Source organism: Triticum urartu, chromosome 1A, assembly GCF_056163025.1.
Source record: "Triticum urartu cultivar PI428250 chromosome 1A, HENAU_Tu73, whole genome shotgun sequence".
NCBI lineage: Eukaryota > Viridiplantae > Streptophyta > Magnoliopsida > Poales > Poaceae > Triticum > Triticum urartu.
In genome coordinates, this window is record NC_141873.1 from 13,475,345 (window position 1) to 13,503,339 (window position 27,995).

General features: G+C 48.6%; 1 pseudogene; it reads left to right on the forward strand.

Annotated features, from left to right (window-relative positions):
- The first annotated feature begins 1 nt into the window (after window position 1).
- LOC147988387 (uncharacterized) lies at window positions 2–27,995 on the forward strand (annotated as a pseudogene).

Sequence of the window (27,995 nt, forward strand, 5' to 3'; positions counted from 1 at the left end):
AATGGCAGCCTGCCCCTGCTGCTTGATCCGGTGCCGGGCGGGGATAGTGGAGGCCGATGTGGCCGGGTCCGGTTGGGGGCATGATGGCGGCGGCCTGGGGAGGAAGGGGCGGGGGACGCTGGCTCCGTCAAATCACCGGCGCATGGTTCCGGCGACCTATGCCTCGCCCTCGCCAGTGCATGGTGGAAGGCCGCTCCTCGGCGAGGGGGGGGGGACCACGGGCGGCGTCATGTGCCTCACCCTCGGTGCAGGAACGGCGACGGGGGCCTCTGCCAGGATCGGGATGGGGGCGGCCGTGGGATGGTGTGGCTGTGGTCAGGATGGGCCTGGGAAGCGGGGGAAAATTTAGGGGGCTTTTCGCATTAAACCTAAACAGTTATGCCACGTAGACAGAAAACGGACCCCATCTGTCATAAACACACTTAAACGAGCCATATCCGCTGATTAGTGTTTTTTGCAAAAACATTACTGAAGACATGGTGTTTTTTGCAAAAAAAATGTATTGTAGTAGTTTTCGCAAACCTTGCCTTTAAAGTGGTGGTTTTGTGCAATTTACTCCTCATCCCTGCACTCATCTCATCAGTTTCTTATCGGCTTTTCATGCATGCAGTCTCCGCTTCCGTTCAACTTCAAGCACCATGGGTCGTCATGCCAGTCTGTTCTTCCTCCTGCTTGCAACTGCAGCACCCGTGCTCTCCATGGTACAAGGCTTTGGCTATCCGACAGCCAACCTCGCGACACTTTGGATCAACAATGATGCCTCCCTCCTGCACAACTTCCACTATGACGGAGGTTTTGTCATGCGTCCCATTCTCCTCTGTTCACAAAGTACATACTATAGCCAGTCCTTTGCCATAGGGTTCTTCTGTGCCCCAACTTATGACATGTTTTACTTTATCAAAAAATGCTTTCGCCCCGCTTTATAAGTAAAGCAACCATCAAGGTAACAACAAAACACACCACACAAGAACACAACGCCACCGCAGGCCAGGTCCAACACACACACACACACACACACACACAAACAGACATACCCAAGTTCAACTGTGGGTACACCACAACAAGCCCAACACAGGGGCACTATGATAAAACACATAGATGGCGGTGGCGGTGGCAAGATGACGACGATCTAATCTGGTTCTGGTGGTGGCAGGGGAAGCAGTGGAGCCATCCGGAGAGCCATTGCACGAAGCTGGGTGATGTTGGAGGTGATGGCGTCTCTTCCTGGGACGGCTAAGCGGCCGCCAAAGCTGCAAGTAACCAGACCATTTGAACAAAGCGTCAGTAGCACGACGAAGAGGAATATGCTGAATCACAAGTTTATTCGTAACAGTCCACACCGTCCAGGCAAGCACCCCAATGGCCAGCCACCTAATGTGGCGCACCGCGGGTGGAATCGCCTGGAGTTCGACGAAAAGCGCGGGGAAGTTGTTGTGGTCCCAGTTTCCACCGACTATCTCATGGAAACAGCTCCATATGAATTGCGCGGACACGCAGGTCAGGCCCGCAAAGCGGGCAACGCCCATCACCAGGGCCATTGCGCTTCAGGACCTCCACGCCGGACGGGAGGCGACCGCGAATCCATTGGCACAAGAAGATGCTAATTTTCAGAGGGAGGCGAATCTCCCAGATGGACGTGAGCGCCTCATGGCCAAGCGAGGGGGCGATGGTCTGGTAGAGGGATTTAGTGGAGAATTGCCGAGACGGCTCTAGGCGCCATCTGGATTGGTCATCTTCAGTCGTGAGATCAGGCTCGTGCAATGCAATGCAGTCGAGCAGCTCCTGCCAGTCCGCGTTTTCAGCCAGGCCGAAAGGTCTCCAGAACGCGAGTTGCCCCAAGTCAATAAGGGATTTCGCGACAGAAATCTGCGGGGCAGCCGCGATGAGAACAGGTCGGGAAAGCGAGCCATGAGGGGAGAGTCTCCAGTCCATCTATCGAACCAGAACAGCGTGGCGGTGCCGGACCCTACCTCGATCGAGGTCCCGATCTGGAGGACTGGAAGGAGCTGGATGATGGATTGCCAGAACTGGGAGCCCCCAGACCACTGGTAGAAAGCGAGAGGTTGGCCATGGAGGTATTTCCGCTGAATGATGTGAAGCCACAAGCCACCATCTCCGTTGGCAATCCGCCAGAGCCACCACGTCAGGAGGGCAATGTTCATGCATTTGGATGACATGATCCCGAGTCCGTCCTGGTCGTGAGCCTTGCAGATCTCTGACCACCGAACCATGTGGTACTTCTGTTTATCGCCCTCGCCGGCCCAGAAAAACACCCCTGAACAGTGGCCATCTCGTGATGAAGAGTCTCCGGAAGGCTGTAGAAGCTCATGATGAACAAGAGACAAGAGTAGGCTGGAGAGGGACGAGTTAATGAGCACCGTACGGGCCTCTTTCGAGAGCCACCGACCCTGCCAGGGCTCGATACGGTGCTGAAGCTTCCCCATCGTGGGGCGTAGCTCGGCCACCGTGAGCCTGGAGTCACTAATGGGTATCCCCAGATAAGTCGTGGGGAAGCAGCCAAGCTGGCAGTTAAGCCGATCCACAATGCTCTATCGCTCGTCTTGGGAGTAGGCCAAAACCATCACCTCACTCTTGTCGAAGTTGATCCTGAGGCCAGACATCTGCTGGAAGCACAGCAGAAGGAACTTGAGGTTTGAAATATCGCTCACCGAGCCTTCCACCATGATAATGGTGTGATCCGCATATTGGAGAAGGGAGATCCCATCCCCCCCCCCAACAAGATGCGGGACTATACTCTTAATCTGACCTGCAACCTTGGCTTTATCTAGGATGGCCGCCAGAGCATCGAGAACCATGTTAAACAGGAACGGGGAGAAGGGATCGCCCTGGCGCACCCCACAGAATGTGGGGAAGAATGGGCCGATCTCCCCATTAATGTTCGCAGCGGTCCGACCCGAGGATACCATCTGCATCACCCTGGTCACTCATCTATTGTTGAAGCCCTTACAGAGCAGACATTCCCGAAAACTAACCGTGTCATAAGCCTTGTGGAAGTCCAGTTTCAGGCAGACTGCCTTGAGGTGTTTGGTGTGAACCTCATGGAGTGCCTCGTGGAACACCAGGACTCCATCGAGGATATAACGGCCCTAGATGAAGGCCGACTGATCTTGGTGAGTGATTCGGTCAGCTATACGGGCCACCCTAATGGCGTACCCCTTCGCGAGGATGCGGAAGATGACGCTAATCACGGTAATCAGTCGGAATTGTCGGATATCCGAGGCCTTAGTCACTTTGGGGATGAGGGTGATTACCCCAAAGTTGAGCCGGGCGAGGTCGATGGACCCGACCAAGAACTCGTCAAATAAGGCCATCACCTCAGGTTTGATCACCTCCCAGAAAGTCTGGAAGAACTTCACTGGAAGATCATCCGGGCCGGGGGTCGAGGATGGGTTCATGCCCTTAATTGCCGCCCAAACTTCAGGCTCGGAGAACGGGGCCGTGAGGGCCGCGTTTAGGGGTGGACTAACGAGCAGCTCGGTTCGTTAAGCTCGTGCTCGTTAAGCTCGTTAAGATTAACGAGCAGAAAACCCTGCTCGGCTCGGCTCGTTTGAAGCTCGTTAAGCTCGTGAGCGCTCGTTAACAGATTATACGATATACAGGATGAATGTGTAGGTGTGGTTTTCAAGACAAAATATGATGACCATAAAAAGAAATGCAGTAGTTTGTTGTCTCATAGGTCGATTAGATTGAATAGATGGGCTGAGGTGCTATAAAAGTTTGTCATGTAAAATGAAAATATGTGTTGTGTTGTTACTAACGAGCTTAACGAGCTACTCGTGAAACTCGTTAGCTCGCTCGTTAATCTCGTTAAGCTTAACAAGCTAAAATCAATGATTGGCTCTGTTCATTAAGAAGCGAACTACGAGCTTAACGAGCCGAACTATCGAGCGCTCATTAAGCTCGCGAGTTACGAGCTTTTGGTCCAGCTCTAGCCGTGTTATCCGCGGGTGAGACGCAACTGTGGGCAAGCCAAATGTCTTGCGCAAGGGCAAGACCTCCTCGAGGTGAGGCGGAGAATAGGTCTCTGTAAAAGCCATCTACATGGGCCCGGATGTCCTCCGACCACTGCAGGAGGGTCGCTTCGTCCCAAAGGCGGGGGGGGGGGGGGGTGGAGTTACGGCGTCGTCGGTCATTAGCTATGGCCCGAAAGTAGGCGGTAGTGGCATCCCCTTTGAGGACCCAATCATGTGTACCCCGTAAATGCCAGTATGCCTCCTCGTCCATGTAGATGACCATGAGCTGGTCTTCCAGGTCGTACCTAAGCATCTATTCATCGGCAGAAAGGCATGCGGCGTCAGCATGCAGGTCGAGGTCCTGGATGTCCTCAAGGAGGACTTTTTTCCGCTCCCGGATGTCCCAACCAACGTTTGCACCCCACCCTTTCATGAATTGCCGTGACCGCTTGGCATAGAAGTGCCAGTTGTCAACGGTCGAGAGGGACCGATGGGGGCATCACATGCCTCGCGCCACCGGGCGACCACCGCGGCGGAAAATCCAGTCCGCCACAACCATAAAGTTTGGAAACGGAATTGGGGCGGCAGGGAGGTCCGCTCATTCTCCGAAGAGAGGAGGAGAGGGACATGATCTGAACCAATCCGCATAATCGCCCGGAGCGAGGCTAGGGGGCAGCGTATGTCCCACTCAGGGGAGGTGAAGACCCTATCGAGGACAGAGCGAGTCGGCTCAACTTGTCGGTTTGTCCAAGTGAACCTGGTCCCAACTCGATCGAGCTCATGAAGCCCCATGGCAGTGACGCAATCATTGAACATCTGCATCTGCGGAAAGTTCACCAAATTATTGCTCTTGTCTTCTTCCGACCGGATCAGGTCGAAATTGCCACCTACCACAACCGGTAGCTGGGCGGCCGCCACCTTCCTACGGAGTTCAGCGAGGAAGGCCTCAGAGCGGCGGTGGTCGGCCGGGCCATAAACCGCAATGATTTCCCATTTGAAGTTTAGGGCCCGCTCAAAAATCTCCATGCTAACGAAGAACTCGCCCCGGTCCATGCTTCCCACCTCAAAGCTGGCATCCTTCATCCCTAGGAGGATGTCACCCGAGTGGCCCATACTCCCACTAGAAGGGAGCCAGTGCCAAGCAAATAGGCCAGAGCTCAAATGCTCGAGCTCCGACAGGGAAAATTCCGTATGCATCGTTTCTTGAATGGCCACAATGTCAATTTGTTCGGTTCGCATGTACTCTATTAGTTGGCGGCGTCAGCCATCTTGGCCGAAACCACGGATGTTCCAGAAGAGGGTCCGCATCACGCATCCATCGGGAGGCTACTTGACCCCAAGACATGTGAGGCGCTCTGGGCACGGAGGGCAGCGGTGCGGGAGCGGGCGCTGCCGCGGATCTCAACCGGATCAGCCATTGTGCGAGGCGGGGCGCTCGGGGCAGTCCCAGGTGGGGCGCCCCAGGAGGACGGCAAGCATGCACAGGCCTCGGCAAGGTGCCCATCGAGGATTTCCCGTGCACGGATAGCCTCAATCTGAACTAGCGGGGGGAGGGGGAACCTCTCCCCGAAACACTATGGTCGAGTCCGCCGCCACCTTCGCGAGGTGGCCAAGCGGAGCCGACTCCAAGGCAGAAAAGTAGCATGTAGCGGAAGTGGCTGGGATGGACGGTGTACCTGGCTCGAGGTTCCAGGGAGCGGCCCGGAGCTCTGCTTGCGTGGGGATAGGCAGAGCAGGGCTACCTACCAGTCTGGCCACCTCGATCCGAGCACTGCGGCGTGACAAAGTCACCGGAGATGAGGTCGACCTACCCCTCCTGGAATAGGCCACGGTCCGAGTGGGAAGCGGGGAAGCGGCCACTTGGGTGGTCACCACCACCGGCAGCCTCACGGCGGCGAAGTACGGAGGCGACATAGGCGGAGCAGGCGGTGCCGAGCAGAGAGAACCAAAGGGGGCCAGGGGAGCTGAGGTCAGCCCGGTCTCTGGTGGCGGGTCGGCTGTCCCCTGGGCCGGGCTGAAGGCCACAGCAGGTAGCACGGCGAGGTGCGGCTCCAACGTCAGGCCGGCGGCTGCCGCGGGATCAGCTGGGGGCCAGGACCGCCTCCACCGCCCCTAGAGGCTCCTCCAAAGGTGTGGCTGTCAAGGGAGCGGGCGGAGTGGGTGGGTCCGAGTCGGCCTCGGCGTAGAGGGTGCCGAACATGCCAAGGGTAGAACCGTCAGGGGAGCGAGGCGATGAAGCTAGGAAGACCTGAAGGCTTGTGTCCGAAGCGTCGAGGCCGTCATCCGGCGATGGGGGAGTGACATTGGTGTGGGAGCGGCCGGCCCCAGCGCCGCCCCTGGCAGCCGGAGCGGGAGGCTGGTCATAGGGAGGATTGTCCTCGGAGTCATCGTCGTCCTTCTCCGAGACGGAGTGGTGGCCGTGGCGGGGGTCCCGGTCGCTATGGTGACCCCCCACTCCTCCTCCATCCGGGCCGCCCCCCAAGAAGTTGTCGTTGAGGATGAGGGGGCGGCCAATGTGGTAGGGTGGCTCGGGAGAGATACGGAGGTCAAAACCCTGGTCGTTGAAGAACACACGGGTCATGGCACGAAGCTTGGATGAGTCAAGGGATTTGACCTTGACCCAGACCGCCTCCTCCTTGCGGAGAGACAACTCATCGACCACGACCACCTTGCCAAGGACACGGGACATGTTCCGAATGACTCGCTCTGAGCGGGCGATGTCGGGGAGGCCACCGGTGAGGATCCAGGCCGTGTTCAGGACAGCGACCGCCAGGGGGCCCAAACCAGCACAGAGATGTCCACCACTATCTTGTTGAGGGCTAGGCTGATGTCACCGTTGCGGTTGTAGTAGTCGTAGCTGATCGTGTCGGGGAACAAGACCGAGAATTGACCTCCAGCCAACATGGTGACCTGCCAATCCCAGGAGCAATGGTAGAGGTGGTTGAGCTCGGCCTCTACCATCTCCGATAAGGCAACCCCGTCCTTCACGGTGACAATCGCCAGGAGCGATGGTGAGGGGGAGGGGATGTCCAGCACCTCAATGTGGAAGAAGCCGAGGCCCTCAATCCCATGCCCGTACATCATCAACTCCTCCGCCACCGGACGGTCGGGGCAAAGGAACGGTGGGTCATCAGGATCCGAGCAGATGTAGCAGCACTGAGGGCGCGTACATGCCACCTAGGAGTGACCGGAGAGGCCGCAGTTGAAGCACTTGACGAGGTCGGAAATGCGGTCATCGGGGAGCAGCGCGGTCGTGGTAGATCCCGCCAGGTCACGAGAGGAGCCAATGGCCAGGGGAGCGCCGTTGGCACGCCCTGGGCCGCGCTTCTTCTTATGCTTGCCTCTCGGTCGGCCCAGGACCGCACCATTGCCAGCAGCGGGGAGCTCGGTTGCCCTCGCGGGGGCTGGTATCGACGCGTCGGGCCAGTGGAGGGAGGGGAGCTTGCGGGCCAGGGGACTGGAGGTGATTGGGGGACCGGGGACGGCCGCTGTGAGCCGGGGAGCAGCTGGAGTCCTGTTGGGGAACGTAGTAATTTCAAAAAATTTCCTACGCACACGCAAGATCATGGTGATGCATAGCAACGAGAGGGGAGAGTGTTGTCTACATACCAACGCAGAGCGACTGCGGAAGCGATCACACAACGTAGAGGAAGTAGTCGTACGTCTTCCCGATCCGACCGATCCAAGCACCGTTACTCCGGCACCTCCGAGTTCTTAGCACACGTACAGCTCGATGACGATCCCCAAGCTCCGATCCAGCAAAGCATTGGGGAAGAGTTTCGTCAGCACGATGGCGTGGTGACGATCTTGATGTTCTACCGACGCAGAGCTTCGCCTAAGCACTACAACGATATAATCGAGGTGGAATATGGTGGCAGGGGGCACCGCACACGGCTAAGGAACGATCTCAAGGATCAACTTGTGTGTCTAGAGGTGCCCCCTGCCTCCGTATATAAAGGAGCCAAGGGGGAGGGGTGCGGCCAGCCCTATGGAGGCACAGGAGGAGTCCTACTCCTACCGGGAGTAGGACTCCCCCCCCCAATCCTATTCCAAATAGGATTCCCAAGGGGGAAAGAGAGAGAGAGGTGGCCGGCCACCTCTCCTAGTCCTAGTGGGACTAGGGGAGGGGGGAGGCGCACAGCCCACCATGGGCAGCCCCTTTCACCTTTCCACTAAAGCCCAATAAGGCCCATATGGCTCCCGGGGGGTTCCGGTAACCTCCCGGTAATCCGGTAAAATCCCGATTTCACCCGAAACACTTCCGATATCCAAACATAGGCTTCCAATATATCAATCTTTATGTCTCGACCATTTCGAGACTCCTGGTCATGTCCGTGATCACATCCGGGACTCCGAACAACCTTCGGTACATCAAAATGCATAAACTCATAATAACTGTCATCGTAATGTTAAGCGTGCGGACCCTACGGTTCGAGAACATTGTAGACATGACTGAGACACATCTCCGGTCAATAACCAATAGCGGGACCTGGATGCCCATATTGGCTCCTACATATTCTACGAAGATCTTTATCGGTCAGACCGCATAACAACATAGTTGTTCCCTTTGTCATCGGTATGTTACATGCCCGAGATTCGATCGTCGATATCCAATACCTAGTTCAATCTCGTTACCGGCAAGTCTCTTTACTCGTTCCGTAATACATCATCTCACAACTAACATATTAGTTGTAGTGCTTGCAAGGCTTATGTGATGTGCATTACCGAGAGGGCCCAGAGATACCTCTCCGACAATCGGAGTGACAAATCCTAATCTCGAAATACGCAAACCCAACATCTACCTTTGGAGACACCTGTAGAGCTCCTTTATAATCACCCATTTACGTTGTGACGTTTGGTAGCACACAAATTGTTCCTCCGGCAAACGGGAGTTGCATAATCTCATAGTCATAGGAACATGTATAAGTCATGAAGAAAGCAATAGCAACATACTAAACGATCGGGTGCTAAGCTAATGGAATGGGTCATGTCAATCAGATCATTCAACTAATGATGTGATCCCGTTAATCAAATAACAACTCTTTGTCCATGGTTAGGAAACATAACCATCTTTGATTAACGAGCTAGTCAAGTAGAGGCATACTAGTGACACTATGTTTGTCTATGTATTCACACATGTATTATGTTTCCGGTTAATACAATTCTAGCATGAATAATAAACATTTATCATGATATAAGGGAATAAATAATAAATTTATTATTGCCTCTAGGGCATATTTCCTTCAGTCTCCCACTTGCACTAGAGTCAATAATCTAGTTCACATCGCCATGTGTTTTAACAGCAATAGTTCACATCACCATGTGATTAACACCCATAGTTCACATCGATATGTGATCAACACCCAAAGGGTTTACTAGAGTCAGTAATCTAGTTCACATCACTATGTGATTAACACCCAAAGAGTACTAAGGTGTGATCATGTTTTTCTTGTGAGATAATTTTAGTCAACGAGTCTGTCATATTCAGATCCGTAGGTATTTTGCAAATTTCTATGTCAACAATGCTCTACACAGAGCTACTCTAGCTAATTGCTCCCACTTTCAATATGTATCTAGATCGAGACTTAGAGTCATCCAGATCAGTGTCAAAAACTTGCATCGACGTAACCCTTTATGATGAACCTTTTTGTCACGTCCATAATCGAGAAACATATCCTTATTTCACTAAGGATAATTCTGACCGCTGTCCAGTGATCTACTCCTAGATCACTATTGTACTCCCTTGCCAAATCAGTGATGGGTATACAATAGATCTGGTACATAGCATGGCATACTTTATAGAACCTATGGCTCATGCATAGGGAATGACTTTCATTCTCTTTCTATCTTCGGCCGTGGTCGGGTTTTGAGTCTTACTCAATTTCACACCTTGTAACACAGGCAAGAAACTTTTTCTTTGACTGTTCCATTTTGAACTACTTCAAAATCTTGTCAAGGTATGTACTCATTGAAAAAGCTTATCAAGCGTCTTGATCTATCTCTATGGATCTTGATACTCAATATGTAAGCAGCTTCACCGAGGTCTTTCTTTGAAAAACTCCTTTCAAACACTCCTTTATGCTTTACAGAATAATTCTACATTATTTCCGATCAATAATATGTCATTCACATATACTTATCAGAAAATGCTGTAGTGCTCCCACTCACTTTCTTGTAAATACAGGCTTCACCGCAAGTCTGTATAAAACTATATGCTTTGGTCAACTTCATCAAAGCGTATATTCCAACTCCGAGATGCTTGCACCAGTCCACAGATGGATCGCTGGAGCTTGCACATTTTGTTAGCACCTTTTGGATTGACAAAAACCTTCTGGTTGCATCATATACAACTCTTCTTTAATAAATCCATTAAGGAATGCAGTTTTGTTTATCCATTTGCCAGATTTCATAAAATGCGGCAATTACTAACATGATTCGGACAGACTATAGCATAGATACGAGTGAGAAACTCTCATCGTAGTCAACACCTTGAACTTGTCGAAAACCTTTTGTGACAATTCTAGCTTTGTAGATAGCAACACTACTATCAGCATCCGTCTTCCTCTTGAAGATCCATTTATTCTCAATTGCTTGCTGATCATCAGGCAAGTCAATCAAAGTCCAAAATTGTTCTCATACATGGATCATATCTCAGATTTCATGGCCTCAAACCATTTCGCGGAATCTGGGCTCATCATCACTTCCTCATAGTTCGCAAGTTCGTCATGGTCTAGTAACATGACTTCTAGAACAGGATTACCGTACCACTCTGGTGCGGATCTCACTCTGGTTTACCTACGAGATTCAGTAGTAACTTGACCTGAAGTGACATGATTATCATCATTAGCTTCCTCACTAACTGGTGTAGGTGTCACTGAAACAGTTTTCTGTGATGCACTACTTTCCAATAAGGGAGCAGGTACAGTTACCTCGTCAAGTTCTACTTTCCTCCCACTCACTTCTTTCGAGAGAAACTCCTTCTCCAGAAAGTTTCCGAATTTAGCAACAAAAGTCTTGCCTTCGGTCTTGTGATAGAAGGTGTATCCAATAGTTTCTTTTTGGATATCCTATGAAGACACATTTCTCCGATTTGGGTTCGAGCTTATCAGGTTGAAGCTTTTTCACATAAGCATCGTAGCCCCAAACTTTCAGAAACGACAACTTTAGTTTCTTGCCAAACCACAGTTCATAAGGCGTCGTCTCAACGGATTTTGATGGTGCCCTATTTAACGTGAATGCAGCTGTCTCTAATGCATAACCCCAAAACGATAGTGGTAAATCGGCAAGAGACATCATAGATTGCACCATATCTAATAAAGTACGGTTACGATGTTCGAACACACCATTACATTGTGGTGTTCCAGGTGGCGTGAGTAGTGAAACTATTTCACATTGTTTTAACTGAAGGCCAAACTCGTAACTCAAATATTTTACCTCTGCGATCATATCGTAGAAACTTTTATTTTCTTGTTACGATGATTCTCTACTTCACTCTGAAATACTTTGAACTTTTCAAATGTTTCAGACTTGTGTTTCATCAAGTAGATATACTCATATCTGCTCAAATCATCTGTGAAGATCAGAAAATAATGATACCTGTCGCGAGCCTCAATATTCATCGGACCACATACATCAGTATGTATGATTTCCAACAAATCTGTTGCTCGCTCCATTGTTCCGAAGAACAGAGTTTTAGTCATCTTTCCCATGAGGCATGGTTCGCAAGCATCAACTGATTCATAATCAAGTGATTCCAAAAGCCCATCAGCATGGAGTTTCTTCATGCGCTTTACACCAACATGACCTAAACAGCAGTGCCACAAATAAGTTGCACTATCATTATTAACTTTGTATCTTTTGGTTTCAATATTATGATTATGTGTATTACTACGATCGAGATCCAACGAACTATTTTCATTGGGTGTGTAACCATATAAGGTTTTATTCATGTAAACAGAACAACAATTTATTCTCTTACCGTATTACAATAAACATGATCAAATCATATTCATGCTCAACGCAAACACTAAATAACATTTATTTAGGTTCAACACTAATCCCGAAATTATAGGAGTGTGCGATGATGATCATATCAATCTTGGAACCACTTCCAACACACATCGTCACTTTACCCTTAACTAGTCTCTGTTTATTCTGCAACTCCCGTTTCGAGTTACTAATCTTAGCAACTGAACTAGTATCAAATACTGAGGGTTTGCTATAAACACTAGTAAAGTACACGTCAATAACATGTATATCAAATATACTTATGCTCACTTTGCCATCCTTCTTATCCGCCAATCACTTGGGGTAGTTACGCTTCCAGTGACCAGTCCCTTTGCAGTAGAAGCACTTAGTCTCAGTCTTAGGACCAGACTTGGCCTTCTTCACTTGAGAAGCAACTTGCTTGCTGTTCTTCTTGAAGTTCCCCTTCTTCCCTCTGCCCTTTTCTTGAAACTAGTGATCTTGTCAACCATCAACACTTGATGTTTTTCTTGATTTCTACCTTCGTTGATTTCAGCATCATGAAGAGCTTGGGAGTTGTTTCCGTTATCCCTTGCATATTATAGTTCATCACGAAGTTCTACTAACTTGGTGATGGTGACTAGAGAATTCTGTCAATCACTATCTTATCTGGAAGATTAACTCCCACTTGATTCAAGTGATTGTAGTACTCAGAAAATCTGAGCACATGCTCACTAGTTGAGCGATTCTCCTCCATCTTTTAGCTATAGAACTTGTTGGAGACTTCATATCTCTCAACTCGGGTATTTGCTTGAAATATTAACTTCAACTCCTAGAACATCTCATATGCTCCATGACGTTCAAAACGTCTTTGAACTCCCGATTCTAAGCCATTAAGCATGGTGCACTAAACTATCAAGTAGTCATCATATTGAGCTAGCCAAACATTCATAACGTCTGCATCTGCTCCTGCAATAGGTCCATCACATAGCGGTGCATCAAGGACATAATTGTTCTGTGCAGCAGTGAGGATAAACCTCAGATCACAGATCGAATCCGCATCATTGCTACTAACATCTTTCAACATGGTTTTCTCTAGGAACATATAAAAATAAACGGAAGGAAGCAACAACACGAGCTATTGATCTACAACATAGATATGCTAATACTACCAGGACTAAGGTCATGATAAATTAAAGTTCAATTTAATCATATTACTTAAGAACTCCCACTTAGAAAGATATCCCTCTAATCCTCTAAGTGATCACGTGATCCAAATCAACTAAACCATAACCGATCATCACGTGAGATGGAGTAGTTTTCAATGGTGAACATCGTTATGTTGATCATATCTACTATATGATTCACGCTTGACCTTTCGGTCTCCGTGTTCCGAGGCCATATCTGTATATGCTTGGTTCGTCAAGTATAACCTGAGTATTCCGCGTGTGCAACTGTTTTGCACCCGTTGTATTTGAACGTAGAGCCTATCACACCCGATCATCACGTGGTGTCTCAGCACGAAGAACTTTCGCAACGGTGCATACTCAGGGAGAACACTTCTTGATAATTTAGTGAGAGATCATCTTATAATGCTACCGTCAATCAAAGCAAGATAAGATGCATAAAAGATAAACATCACATGCAATCAATATAAGTGATATGATATGGCCATCATCATCTTGTGCTTGTGATCTCCATCTCTGAAGCACTGTCGTGATCACCATCGTCACCGGCACGACACCTTGATCTCCATCGTAGCATCGTTGTCGTCTCGCCAATCTTATGCTTCCACGACTATCGCTACCGTTTAGTGATAAAGTAAAGCATTACATCGCGATTGCATTGCATACAATAAAGCGACAACCATATGGCTCCTGCCAGTTGCCGATAACTCGGTTACAAAACATGATCATCTCATACAATAAAATTTAGCATCATGTCTTGACCATATCACATCACAACATGCCCTGCAAAAACAAGTTAGACGTCCTCTACTTTGTTGTTGCAAGTTTTACGTGGCTGCTATGGGCTTAAGCAAGAACCAATCTCACCTACGCATCAAAACCACAACGATAGTTTGTCAAATAGACTCCGTTTTAACCTTCGCAAGGACCGGGTGTAGCCACACTCGGTTCAACTAAAGTTGGAGAGACAGTCGCCCGCAAGCCACCTATGTGCAAAGCACGTCGGGAGAACCGGTCTTGCGTAAGCGTACGCGTAATGTTGGTCCGGATCGTCTCGTCCAACAATACCGCTGAACCAAAGTATGACATGCTGGTAGGCAGTATGACTTATATCGCCCACAACTCACTTGTGTTCTACTCGTGCATATAACATCAAACCATAAAACCTAGGCTCGGATGCCACTGTTGGGGAACGTAGTAATTTCAAAAAATTTCCTACGCACACGCAAGATCATGGTGATGCATAGCAACAAGAGGGGAGAGTGTTGTCTACGTACCAACGCAGACCGACTGCGGAAGCGATCACACAACGTAGAGGAAGTAGTCGTACGTCTTCCCGATCCGACCGATCCAAGCACCGTTACTCCGGCACCTCCGAGTTCTTAGCACACGTACAGCTCGATGACGATCCCTGAGCTCCGATCCAGCAAAGCATTGGGGAAGAGTTTCGTCAGCACGACGGCGTGGTGACGATCTTGATGTTCTACCGACGCAGAGCTTCGCCTAAGCACTACAATGATATAATCGAGGTGGAATATGGTGGCAGGGGGCACCGCACACGGCTAAGGAACGATGTCAAGGATCAACTTGTGTGTCTAGAGGTGCCTCCTGCCTCCATATATAAAGGAGCCAAGGGGGAGGGGTGCGGCCAGCCCTATGGAGGCGCAGGAGGAGTCCTACTCCTACCGGGAGTAGGACTCCCCCCCCAATCCTATTCCAAATAGGATTCCCAAGGGGGAAAGAGAGAGAGAGGTGGCCAGCCACCTCTCCTAGTCCTAGTGGGACTAGGGGAGGGGGGGAGGCGCGCAGCCCACCATGGGCAGCCCCTTTCACCTTTCCACTAAAGCCCAATAAGGCCCATATGGCTCCCGGGGGGTTCCGGTAACCTCCCGGTAATCCGGTAAAATCCCGATTTCACCCGGAACACTTCCGATATCCAAACTGTTGGGTTTCATAGTAATTTCAAAAAATTTCCTACGCACACGCAAGATCATGTGATGCATAGCAACGAGGGGGAGAGTGTTGTCTACGTACCCAACGCAGACCGACTGCGGAAGCGATGACATGACGTAGAGGAAGTAGTCGTACGTCTTCACGATCCAACCGATCAAGTACCGAAACTACGGCACCTCCGAGTTCGAGCACACGTTCAGCTCGATGACGATCCCCGGACTCCGATCCAGCAAAGTGTCGGGGAAGAGTTCCATCAGCACGACGGCGTGGTGACGATCTTGATGAACTACAGCAGCAGGGCTTCGCCTAAACTCCGCTACAGTATTATCGAGGTATATGGTGGCAGGGGGCACCGCACACGGCTAAGGAATAGATCACGTGGATCAACTTGTGTGTTCTAGGGTGCCTCTACCTCAGTATATAAAGGAGCCAAGGGGGGAGGGGGGCGCCGGCCAGGGAGAGAGGCGCAGGAGGAGTCCTACTCCTTCCGGGAGTAGGACTCCCCCCCCCCAATCCTATTCCAACTAGGATTCCCAAGGGGGGAAAGAGAGAGAGGGGGGCCGGCCACCTTCTCCTAGTCCTAATAGGACTAGGGGAGGGGGAAGTGGCGCAGCCACCTTGGGTTGCCCCTTTCTCCTTTCCACTAAGGCCCATGAAGGCCCATATGGCTCCCGGGGGGTTCCGGTAACCTCCCGGTAACCCGGTAAAATCCCGATTTCACCCGGAACACTTCCGATGTCCAAACATAGGCTTCCAATATATCAATCTTTACGTCTTGACCATTTCGAGACTCCTCGTCATGTCCGTGATCACATCCGGGACTCCGAACATCCTTCGGTACATCAAAATGCATAAACTCATAATGAAACTTTCATCGTAACCTTAAGCGTGCGGACCCTACGGGTTCGAGAACAATGTAGACATGACCGAGACACGTCTCCGGTCAATAACCAATAGCGGGACCTGGATGCCCATATTGGCTCCTACATATTCTACGACGATCTTTATCGGTCAGACCGCATAACAACATACGTTGTTCCCTTTGTCATCGGTATGTTACTTGCCTGAGATTCGATCGTCGGTATCCAATACCTAGTTCAATCTCTTTACCGGCAAGTCTCTTTACTCATTCCGTAATACATCATCTCACAACTAACATATTAGTTGTAATGCTTGCAAGGCTTATGTGATGTGTATTACCGAGAGGGCCCAGAGATACCTCCCCGACAATCGGAGTGACAAATCCTAATCTCGAAATACGCCAACCCAACATCTACCTTTGGAGACACCTGTAATGCTCCTTTATAATCACCCAGTTACGTTGTGACGTTTGGTAGCACCCAAAGTGTTCCTCCGGTAAAAGGGAGTTGCATAATCTCATAGTCATAGGAACATGTATAAGTCATGAAGAAAGCAATAGCAACATACTAAACGATCAGGTGCTAAGCTAATGGAATGGGTCATGTCAATCCGATCATTCAACTAATGATGTGACCTCATTAATCAAATAACAACTCATTGTTCATGGTTAGGAAACATAACCATCTTTGATTAACGAGCTAGTTAAGTAGAGGCATACTAGTGACACTTTGTTTGTCTATGTATTCACACATGTATTATGTTTCCGGTTAATACAATTCTAGCATGAATAATAAACATTCATCATGATTATAAGGAAATAAATAATAACTTTATTATTGCCCCTAGGGCATATTTCCTTCAGTCTCCCACTTGCACTAGAGTCAATAATCTAGATTACACTGTAATGATTCTAACACCCATGGAGCCTTGGTGCTGATCATGTTTTGCTCGTGGAAGAGGCTTAGTCAACGGCTCTGCAACATTCAGATCCGTATGTATCTTGCAAATCTCTATGTCTCCCACCTGGACTAGATCTCGGATGGAGTTGAAGCGTCTCTTGATGTGTTTGGTCCTTTTGTGAAATCTGGATTCCTTTGCCAAGGCAATTGCACCAGTATTATCACAAAAGATTTTCATTGGACCCGATGCATTAGGTATGACACCTAGATCGGATATGAACTCCTTCATCCAGACTCCTTCATTCGCTGCTTCCGAAGCAGCTATGTACTCCGCTTCACATGTAGATCCCGCTACGACGCTTTGTTTAGAACTGCACCAACTGACAGCTCCACCGTTTAATGTAAACACGTATCCGGTTTGCGATTTAGAATCGTCTGGATCAGTGTCAAAGCTTGCATCAACGTAACCTTTTACGGTGAGCTCTTTGTCACCTCCATATACGAGAAACATATCCTTAGTCCTTTTCAGGTATTTCAGGATGTTCTTGACCGCTGTCCAGTGATCCACTCCTGGATTACTTTGGTACCTCCCTGCTAAACTTATAGCAAGGCACACATCAGGTCTGGTACACAGCATTGCATACATGATAGATCCTATGGCTGATGCATAGGGAACATCTTTCATATTCTATCTATCTTCTGCAGTGGTCGGGCATTGAGTCTTACTCAACTTCACACCTTGTAACACAGGCAAGAACCCTTTCTTTGCTTGATCCATTTTGAACTTCTTCAAAATTTTGTCAAGGTATGTGCTTTGTGAAAGTCCAATTAAGCGTCTTGATCTATCTCTATAGATCTTAATGCCTAATATGTAAGCAGCTTCACCGAGGTCTTTCATTGAAAAACTTTTATTCAAGTATCCCTTTATGCTATCCAGAAATTCTATATCATTTCCAATCAGCAATATGTCATCCACATATAATATCAGAAATGCTACAGAGCTCCCACTCACTTTCTTGTAAATACAGGCTTCTCCGAAAGTCTGTATAAAACCAAATGCTTTGATCATACTATCAAAACGTTTATTCCAACTCCGAGAGGCTTGCACCAGTCCATAAATGGATCGCTGGAGCTTGCACACTTTGTTAGCTCCCTTTGGATCGACAAAACCTTCCGGTTGCATCATATACAACTCTTCTTCCAGAAATCCATTCAGGAATGAAGTTTTGACATCCATCTGCCAAATTTCATAATCATAAAATGCGGCAATCGCTAACATGATTCGGACGGACTTAAGCATCGCTACGGGTGAGAAGGTCTCACCGTAGTCAATCCCTTGAACTTGCCAAAAACCTTTTGCGACAAGTCGAGCTTTGTAGACAGTAACATTACCCTCAGCGTCAGTCTTCTTCTTAAAGATCCATTTATTTTCAATTGCTTGCCGATCATCGGGCAAGTCAACCAAAGTCCATACTTTGTTCTCATACATGGATCCCATCTCAGATTTCATGGCTTCAAGCCACTTTGCGGAATCTGGGCTCACCATCGCTTCTTCATAGTTCGTAGGTTCATCATGATCTAGTAGCATGACTTGCAGAACAGGATTACCGTACCACTCTGGTGCGGATCTTACTCTGGTTGATCTACAAGGTTCAGTAGTATCTTGATCTGAAGTTTCATGATCATTATCATTGGCTTCCTCACTAACTGTTGTAGGTGTCACTGAAACAGTTTTCTGTGATGTACTACTTTCCAGTAAGGGAGCAGGTACAGTTACCTCGTCAAGTTCTACTTTCCTCCCACTCACTTCTTTCGAGAGAAACTCCTTCTCTAGAAAGGATCCATTCTTGGCAACGAATGTTTTGCCTTCGGATCTGTGATAGAAGGTGTACCCAACAGTTTCCTTTGGGTATCCTATGAAGACACATTTCTCTGATTTGGGTTCGAGCTTATCAGGTTGAAGGTTTTTCACATAAGCATCGCAGCCCCAAACTTTAAGAAACGACAACTTTGGTTTCTTGCCAAACCACAGTTCATAAGGCGTCGTCTCAACGGATTTTGATGGTGCCCTATTTAACGTGAATGCGGCCGTCTCTAGAGCATAACCCCAAAACGATAGCGGTAAATCAGTAAGAGACATCATAGATCGCACCATATCCAGTAAAGTACGATTACGATGTTCGGACACACCATTACGCTGTGGTGTTCTAGGTGGCGTGAGTTGCGAAACTATTCCACAATTTTTCAAATGTACACCAAACTCGTAACTCAAATATTCTCCTCCACGATCAGATCGTAGAAACTTTATTTTCTTGTTACGATGATTTTCAACTTCACTCTGAAATTCTTTGAACTTTTCAAATGTTTCAGACTTATGTTTCATTAAGTAGATATATCCATATCTGCTTAAATCATCTGTGAAGGTGAGAAAATAACGATATCCGCCACGAGCCTCAATATTCATCGAACCACATACATCGGTATGTATGATTTCCAACAAATCTGTTGCTCTCTCCATAGTACCGGAGAACGGTGTTTTAGTCATCTTGCCCATGAGGCACGGTTCGCAAGTACCAAGTGATTCATAATCAAGTGGTTCCAAAAGTCCATCAGTATGGAGTTTCTTCATGCGCTTTACACCGATATGACCTAAACGACAGTGCCACAAATAAGTTGCACTTTCATTATTAACTCTGCATCTTTTGGCTTCAACATTATGAATATGTGTATTACTACTATCGAGATTCAATAAAAATAGACCACTCTTCAAGGGTGCATGACCATAAAAGATATTACTCATATAAATAGAACAACCATTATTCTCTGATTTAAATGAATAACCGTCTCGCATTAAACAAGATCCAGATATAATGTTCATGCTCAACGCTGGCACCAAATAACAATTATTTAGGTCTAATATTAATCCCGAAGGTAGATGTAGAGGTAGTGTGCCGACCGCGATCACATCGACTTTGGAACCGTTTCCCACGCGCATCGTCACCTCGTCCTTTGCCAGTGCCCGCTTATTCCGTAGTCCCTGTTTCGAGTTGCAAATATTAGCAACAGAACCAGTATCAAATACCCAGGTGCTACTGCGAGCTCTAGTAAGGTACACATCAATAACATGTATATCACATATACCTTTGTTCACCTTGCCATCCTTCTTATCCGCCAAATACTTGGGGCAGTTCCGCTTCCAGTGACCAGTCTGCTTGCAGTAGAAGCACTCAGTTTTAGGCTTAGGTCCAGACTTGGGTTTCTTCTCCTGAGAAGCAACTTGCTTGCCGTTCTTCTTGAAGTTCCCCTTCTTCTTCCCTTTGCCCTTTTTCTTGAAACTAGTGGTTTTGTTAACCATCAACACTTGATGCTCCTTCTTGATTTCTACCTTCGCAGCTTTCAGCATTGCGAAGAGCTCGGGAATAGTCTTGTTCATCCCTTGCATATTATAGTTCATCACGAAGCTCTTGTAGCTTGGTGGCAGTGATTGGAGAATTCTGTCAATGACGCAATCATCTGGAAGATTAACTCCCAATTGAATCAAGTGATTATTATACCCAGACATTTTGAGTATATGCTCACTGACAGAACTGTTCTCCTCCATCTTGCAGCTATAGAACTTATTGGAGACTTCATATCTCTCAATTCGGGCATTTGCTTGAAATATTAACTTCAACTCCTGGAACATCTCATATGCTCCATGACGTTCAAAACGTCATTGAAGTCCCGATTCTAAGCCGTAAAGCATGGCACACTGAACTATCGAGTAGTCATCAGCTTTGCTCTGCCAGACGTTCATAACATCTGGTGTTGCTCCAGCAGCAGGCCTGGCACCCAGCGGTGCTTCCAGGACGTAATTCTTCTGTGCAGCAATGAGGATAATCCTCAAGTTACGGACCCAGTCCGTGTAATTGCTACCATCATCTTTCAACTTTGCTTTCTCAAGGAACGCATTAAAATTCAACGGAACAACAGCACGAGCCATCTATCTACAATCAACATAAACAAGCAAGATACTATCAGGTACTAAGTTCATGATAAATTTAAGTTCAATTAATCATATTACTTAAGAACTCCCACTTAGATAGACATCCCTCTAATCTTCTAAGTGATTTACGTGATCCAAATCAACTAAACCATAACCGATCATCACGTGAGATGGAGTAGCTTTCAATGGTGAACATCGTTTATGTTGATCATATCTACTATATGATTCACGCTCGACCTTTCGGTCTCCGTGTTCCGAGGCCATATCTGCATATGCTAGGCTCGTCAAGTTTAACCTGAGTATTCTGCGTGTGCAAAACTAGCTTGCACCCGTTGTAGATGGACGTAGAGCTTATCACACCCGATCATCACGTGGTGTCTGGGCACGACGAACTTTGGCAACGGTGTATACTCAGGGAGAACACTTCTTGATAATTTAGTGAGAGATCATCTTATAATGCTACCGTCAATCAAAGCAAGATAAGATGCATAAAAAGATAAACATCACATGCAATCAATATAAGTGATATGATATGGCCATCATCATCTTGTGCTTGTGATCTCCATCTCCGAAGCACCGTCATGATCATCATCGTCACCGGCGCGACACCTTGATCTCCATCGTAGCATCATTGTCGTCTCGCCAATCTTATGCTTCCACGACTATCACTACCGTTTAGTAATAAAGTAAAGCATTACATCGCGTTTGCATTGCATATAATAAAGCGACAAACATATGGCTCCTGCCAGTTGCCGATAACTCGGTTACAAAACATGATCATCTCATACAATAAAATTCAGCATCATGCCTTGACCATATCACATCACAACATGCCCTGCAAAAACAAGTTAGACGTCCTCTACTTTGTTGTTGCATGTTTTACGTGGCTGCTACGGGCTTAAGTAAGAACCAATCTCACCTACGCATCAAAACCACAACGATAGTTTGTCAAATAGACTCCGTTTTAACCTTCGCAAGGACCGGGCGTAGCCATACTTGGTTCAACTAAAGTTGGAGAGACAGTCGCCCGCAAGCCATCTCTGTGCAAAGCACGTCGAGGGAACCGGTCTCGCGTAAGCGTACGCGTAAGGTTGGTCCGGGTCGTCTCGTCCAACAATACCGCTGAACCAGAGTATGACATGCTGGTAGGCAATATGACTTGTATCGTCCACAACTCACTTGTGTTCTACTCGTCCATATAACATCAACATAAATAACCTAGGCTCGGATGCCACTGTTGGGTTTCGTAGTAATTTCAAAAAATTTCCTACGCACACGCAAGATCATGTGATGCATAGCAACGAGGGGGAGAGTGTTGTCTACGTACCCAACGCAGACCGACTGCGGAAGCGATGACACGACGTAGAGGAAGTAGTCGTACGTCTTCACGATCCAACCGATCAAGTACCGAAACTACGGCACCTCCGAGTTCGAGCACACGTTCAGCTCGATGACGATCCCCGGACTCCGATCCAGCAAAGTGTCGGGGAAGAGTTCCGTCAGCACGACGGCGTGGTGACGATCTTGATGAACTACAGCAGCAGGGCTTCGCCTAAACTCCGCTACAGTATTATCGAGGTATATGGTGGCAGGGGGCACCGCACACGGCTAAGGAATAGATCACATGGATCAACTTGTGTGTTCTAGGGTGCCTCTACCTCAGTATATAAAGGAGCCAAGGGGGGAGGGGGGCGCCGGCCAGGGAGAGAGGCGCAGGAGGAGTCCTACTCCTTCCGGGAGTAGGACTCCCCCCCCAATCCTATTCCAACTAGGATTCCCAAGGGGGGAAAGAGAGAGAGGGGGCCGGCCACCTTCTCCTAGTCCTAATAGGACTGGGGGAGGGGGAAGTGGCGCAGCCACCTTGGGCTGCCCCTTTCTCCTTTCCACTAAAGCCCATGAAGGCCCATATGGCTCCCGGGGGGTTCCGGTAACCTCCCGGTAACCCGGTAAAATCCCGATTTCACCCGGAACACTTCCGATGTCCAAACATAGGCTTCCAATATATCAATCTTTACGTCTCGACCATTTCGAGACTCCTCGTCATGTCCATGATCACATCCGGGACTCCGAACATCCTTCGGTACATCAAAATGCATAAACTCATAATGAAACTGTCATCGTAACCTTAAGCGTGCGGACCCTACGGGTTCGAGAACAATGTAGACATGACCGAGACACGTCTCCGGTCAATAACCAATAGCGGGACCTGGATGCCCATATTGGCTCCTACATATTCTACGAAGATCTTTATCGGTCAGACCGCATAACAACATACGTTGTTCCCTTTGTCATCGGTATGTTACTTGCCCGAGATTCGATCGTCGGTATCCAATACCTAGTTCAATATCATTACCGGCAAGTCTCTTTACTCGTTCCGTAATACATCATCTCACAACTAACATATTAGTTGTAATGCTTGCAAGGCTTATGTGATGTGTATTACCGAGAGGGCCCAAAGATACCTCTCCGACAATCGGAGTGACAAATCCTAATCTCGAAATACGCCAACCCAACATCTACCTTTGGAGACACCTGTAATGCTCCTTTATAATCACCCAGTTACGTTGTGACGTTTGGTAGCACTCAAAATGTTCCTCCGGTAAACGGGAGTTGCATAATCTCATAGTCATAGGAACATGTATAAGTCATGAAGAAAGCAATAGCAACATACTAAACGATCGGGTGCTAAGCTAATGGAATGGGTCATGTCAATCAGATCATTCAACTAATGATGTGACCTCGTTAATCAAATAACAACTCATTGTTCATGGTTAGGAAACATAACCATCTTTGATTAATAGGCTAGTCAAGTAGAGGCATACTAGTGACACTTTGTTTGTCTATGTATTCACACATGTATTATGTTTCCGGTTAATACAATTCTAGCATGAATAATAAACATTCATCATGATTATAAGGAAATAAATAATAACTTTATTATTGCCTATAGGGCATATTTCCTTCACAAACATAGGCTTCCAATATATCAATCTTTATGTCTCGACCATTTCGAGACTCCTCGTCATGTCCGTGATCACATCCGGGACTCCGAACAACCTTCGGTACATCAAAATGCATAAACTCATAATAACTGTCATCGTAACGTTAAGCGTGCGGACCCTACGGTTCGAGAACATTGTAGACATGACTGAGACACATCTCCGGTCAATAACCAATAGCGGGACCTGGATGCCCATATTGGCTCCTACATATTCTACGAAGATCTTTATCGGTCAGACCGCATAACAACATACGTTGTTCCCTTTGTCATCGGTATGTTACATGCCCGAGATTCGATAGTCGATATCCAATACCTAGTTCAATCTCGTTACCGGCAAGTCTCTTTACTCGTTCCGTAATACATCATCTCACAACTAACATATTAGTTGTAGTGCTTGCAAGGCTTATGTGATGTGCATTACCGAGAGGGCCCAGAGATACCTCTCCGACAATCGGAGTGACAAATCCTAATCTCGAAATACGCAAACCCAACATCTACCTTTGGAGACACCTGTAGAGCTCCTTTATAATCACCCATTTACGTTGTGACGTTTGGTAGCACACAAATTGTTCCTCCGGCAAACGGGAGTTGCATAATCTCATAGTCATAGGAACATGTATAAGTCATGAAGAAAGCAATAGCAACATACTAAACGATCGGGTGCTAAGCTAATGGAATGGGTCATGTCAATCAGATCATTCAACTAATGATGTGATCCCGTTAATCAAATAACAACTCTTTGTCCATGGTTAGGAAACATAACCATCTTTGATTAACGAGCTAGTCAAGTAGAGGCATACTAGTGACACTATGTTTGTCTATGTATTCACACATGTATTATGTTTCCGGTTAATACAATTCTAGCATGAATAATAAACATTTATCATGATATAAGGAAATAAATAATAACTTTATTATTGCCTCTAGGGCATATTTCCTTCAAGTCCCGCCTGCGCACCGGAGAAGGGGATCGGCGGCGCTAGTTGCGCCAGTCCATAGGCGAAGGTGGCAAGCGGGAGCAAGACCGGCCACGGTGGTCAGTCCGGCCGGGAAAGCGGCAAGGAGGGGAACGGTGGCCGTCGCGAGGAGGTGACCGGCGGTCGCCGCGGTCGGAGAGATGCTCGCGGAGGTTGGCCTCGTGCCGGAGCGAGTCGGGGGAGGGCGGACGGGGTCGCGTCGTTCATCCGCGCGGAGGTCGTCGGGCCGGCGCTTGTCAGCGCGTCACTTGGGGCTGGTATCGATGCGCCGAGCCAGTGGAGGGAGGGGGAGCTTGCGGGCTAGGGGGCTAGAGGCGATCGGGGGACCGGGGACGGCCGCTGCGAGCCGGGGAGTGGCTGGAGTCCCGCATGCGCACCGGAGAAGGGGACTGATGGCGCTGGTTGCGCCAGTCCACGGGCGGAGGCAGCGAGCGGGAGCGAGATCAGCCACGGTAGTCAGTCCGGCCGGGAAAGCGGCGAGGAGGGGAACGGTGGCCATCGCAGGGAGGTGACCGGCGGTCGCCACGGCCGGAGAGATGCCGGCGGAGGTCGTCCTCGTGCCAGAGCGATTCGGGGGAGGGGCAGACGGGTCGCGCCGTTCATCTGCGCGGACGTCATCGGGCTGGCACTCGTCAGCGCGTCGCTTGGGGCATGCCGGCTGGCGGCGGCGGCGAGGGGAGGGGGCGAGCATCGCTAGTGGCGGGGAGGAGTCGTGGAGGGTTTGGGTCGGGACGGGAGGGGAGGGGGCAAAATGGGGGGCCGTGGGAAGCCTGTCGGTGGCCAAATAGGATGAACGGCCGTGTAGGCCGGCCCACCCAAAGACCGGTCCAAATTGGGCCGGCCTGCAGGCGGTGCGTCCCTAGCACACGGCCCAGGTCCAGGCCCAGAGGCACCGAGGCCCGCAGCCATGCGGCCCAGCCCGCGATGCTGGGCGGCAGCACCTAAGGTTTGCCCCAATGGTGCGGCCGCCACCGCGGCCGGCGTCGTCGTCGGCGCAGGAGCAATGATGAGCTAGCGGCGGCGCAGGGGACGGATGGAGGAGAACCGCAGCGAGGAAGACCTGAACGCGGCGATGAAAGGGCGGAATGGGGACTTGCGGATGATCACTGGAGAAGCTGCCGGCGACGGAGGTGGGGAGGGCAGCGGGGCGCCAGGAGCACCAGGCCCGGCCCAGGTCGAACCACCCCGCGACGCCCCACACCGGAGCGCGGCGGCGGTGAGAGGTCCTGGATCCAAGGGCGGCCCTTTTGTGCCGCGTCGGCAGGAGGGGGAGCGGGGGCAGCCGGCGAGCAGATGGGGGGGGGAGGGGATGGACAGCCCCGCCGAGGCGAGTCCACCATCACCGGACGAGGCGTAGCTCTGCGAGCCGGCGGCTCTCGATGGATGATGGGATGGCCAGCGGCGACGTCATCGGCCTCCGCAACATCAGCCCAGAGCGCAGCGGCGACTCCTCCGCGACGGGGGCGGTGGCGAGCGGGGGAGCGGGTGGCGCGAGACCACGGCCAGCAGCTCTGGGGCGGCACGGGACAGTGCATCGACGGCGGCGTCAAGCGGGGAGCCGGCTAGAGGCGCAGGTGGCGGCGGCACGGCCGCGGGCGGCGCGTCGCCAGCGGGGTCGCGGGAGCAGTCCATCTTGACTCATCTTTCAAAAATGAAATTAGGAGTGACATGTTTTACTTTCCCGTGTTCATTGTACAAACCAACCCTGGCGCCCATATCCTTCATGGGAACTCACAGGTGGTGTGGTCTTCCAACTGGGCTCGTCCTGTTATTTGACCTGGTGAATGTAACGGTATGGCAGTCATTTGATCATCCTATCAACGCATTGGTCCCTGGACAGAAGTGTCACTTCTGAAAGGCATGAGGCTATACATCTACAACAAATTGGACAGAATCAGTTGTATGTCATTGTAGGCCCGGATGGTTTGTACGCTTATGTTTCATCCGCACCACCACAAGTCTATAATATGCTGACATCAAACGAAGACAAGACAGGAAATGATACAACAAAAGTTACGTTCATGAATAGCAGCTTCAGCATCTTTCTCCACCCAAAAAATCCAGATTCAAATAGCATCTCATTGCCAAAAGCTAGGTCCACCCAAGTCATCACTAGTAGAAAACAGGGCTTTCGTTCGGGCCGGATAAGCCCATTAGTCCCGGTTCAGTCACGAACCGGGACTAATGTGAGCATTGGTCCCGGTTCGTGCGGCTAAAGGCATTAGTCCCGGTTCAAATAAGCCCTTTAGTCCCGGTTTGAGACACGAACCGGGACTAAAGGGTGCGATGCCCTTTAGTCCCGATTCGTATCTCAAACCGGGACTAAAGATTAGACATGTAGTCCCGGTTTGAGACACGAACCGGGACTAAAGGGTGCAATGCCCTTTAGTCCCGGTTCATGTCTCAAACCGGGCACCCTTTAGTCCCGGTTCGTGTCTCAAACCGGGACTAAAAGTCCCATTTTCAAACTCTAACCCCCCCCCCCCCCCATCGCCTTTTCAATTTTGTAAAAAGCAAAAGATAATGATAAAAACTTCAAAAAATAAAATTATTCGAGATGTAGTTATATTATTACATCTACTAGTTAGGAAAATAAAAAAACTTAAATTTGGACATGTTTTGCAAAAAAGTATCATGAAAAAGTAAAACGGCTATAACTTTTGCATACGATGTCGGAAAAAAACGTATAATATATCAAAATGTTCAGCACGAAAATCCGCAGCCGATTTTGAAAATGTTCAGCACGGCCTGTTTGCAAATTTTTAGAATCCTCAAATTCTAAAAGGAAAAAAAGTTATGCTCAAATTTCAGCTTTTTTGAATTTTAGTTAAATCAGGTCAAACTTTGGTGAAACTACTTATTCAAGAAGTACTAGTGTTACTAAATAATTATTCAAGAATATTAGTGTTACTAAATAATTATTACAATTTTTTTGAATTTTGGTCAAATCTGGTCAAACTATGGTCAAACTTCTTATTCAAGAAATATTAGTGTTACTACATAATTATTCAAGAATATTAGTGTTACTAAATAATTATTTCATTTTTTGAATTTTGGTCAAATCTGGTCAAATTGTGGTCAAACTACTTATTTAAGAAATATTAGTGTTACTAAATAATTATTGTTTTTTAGAATAATAGTTTCAAACTCAAACAGTGAAACATGTGACTTCGTGCTCAAGCTAAACTCGTGA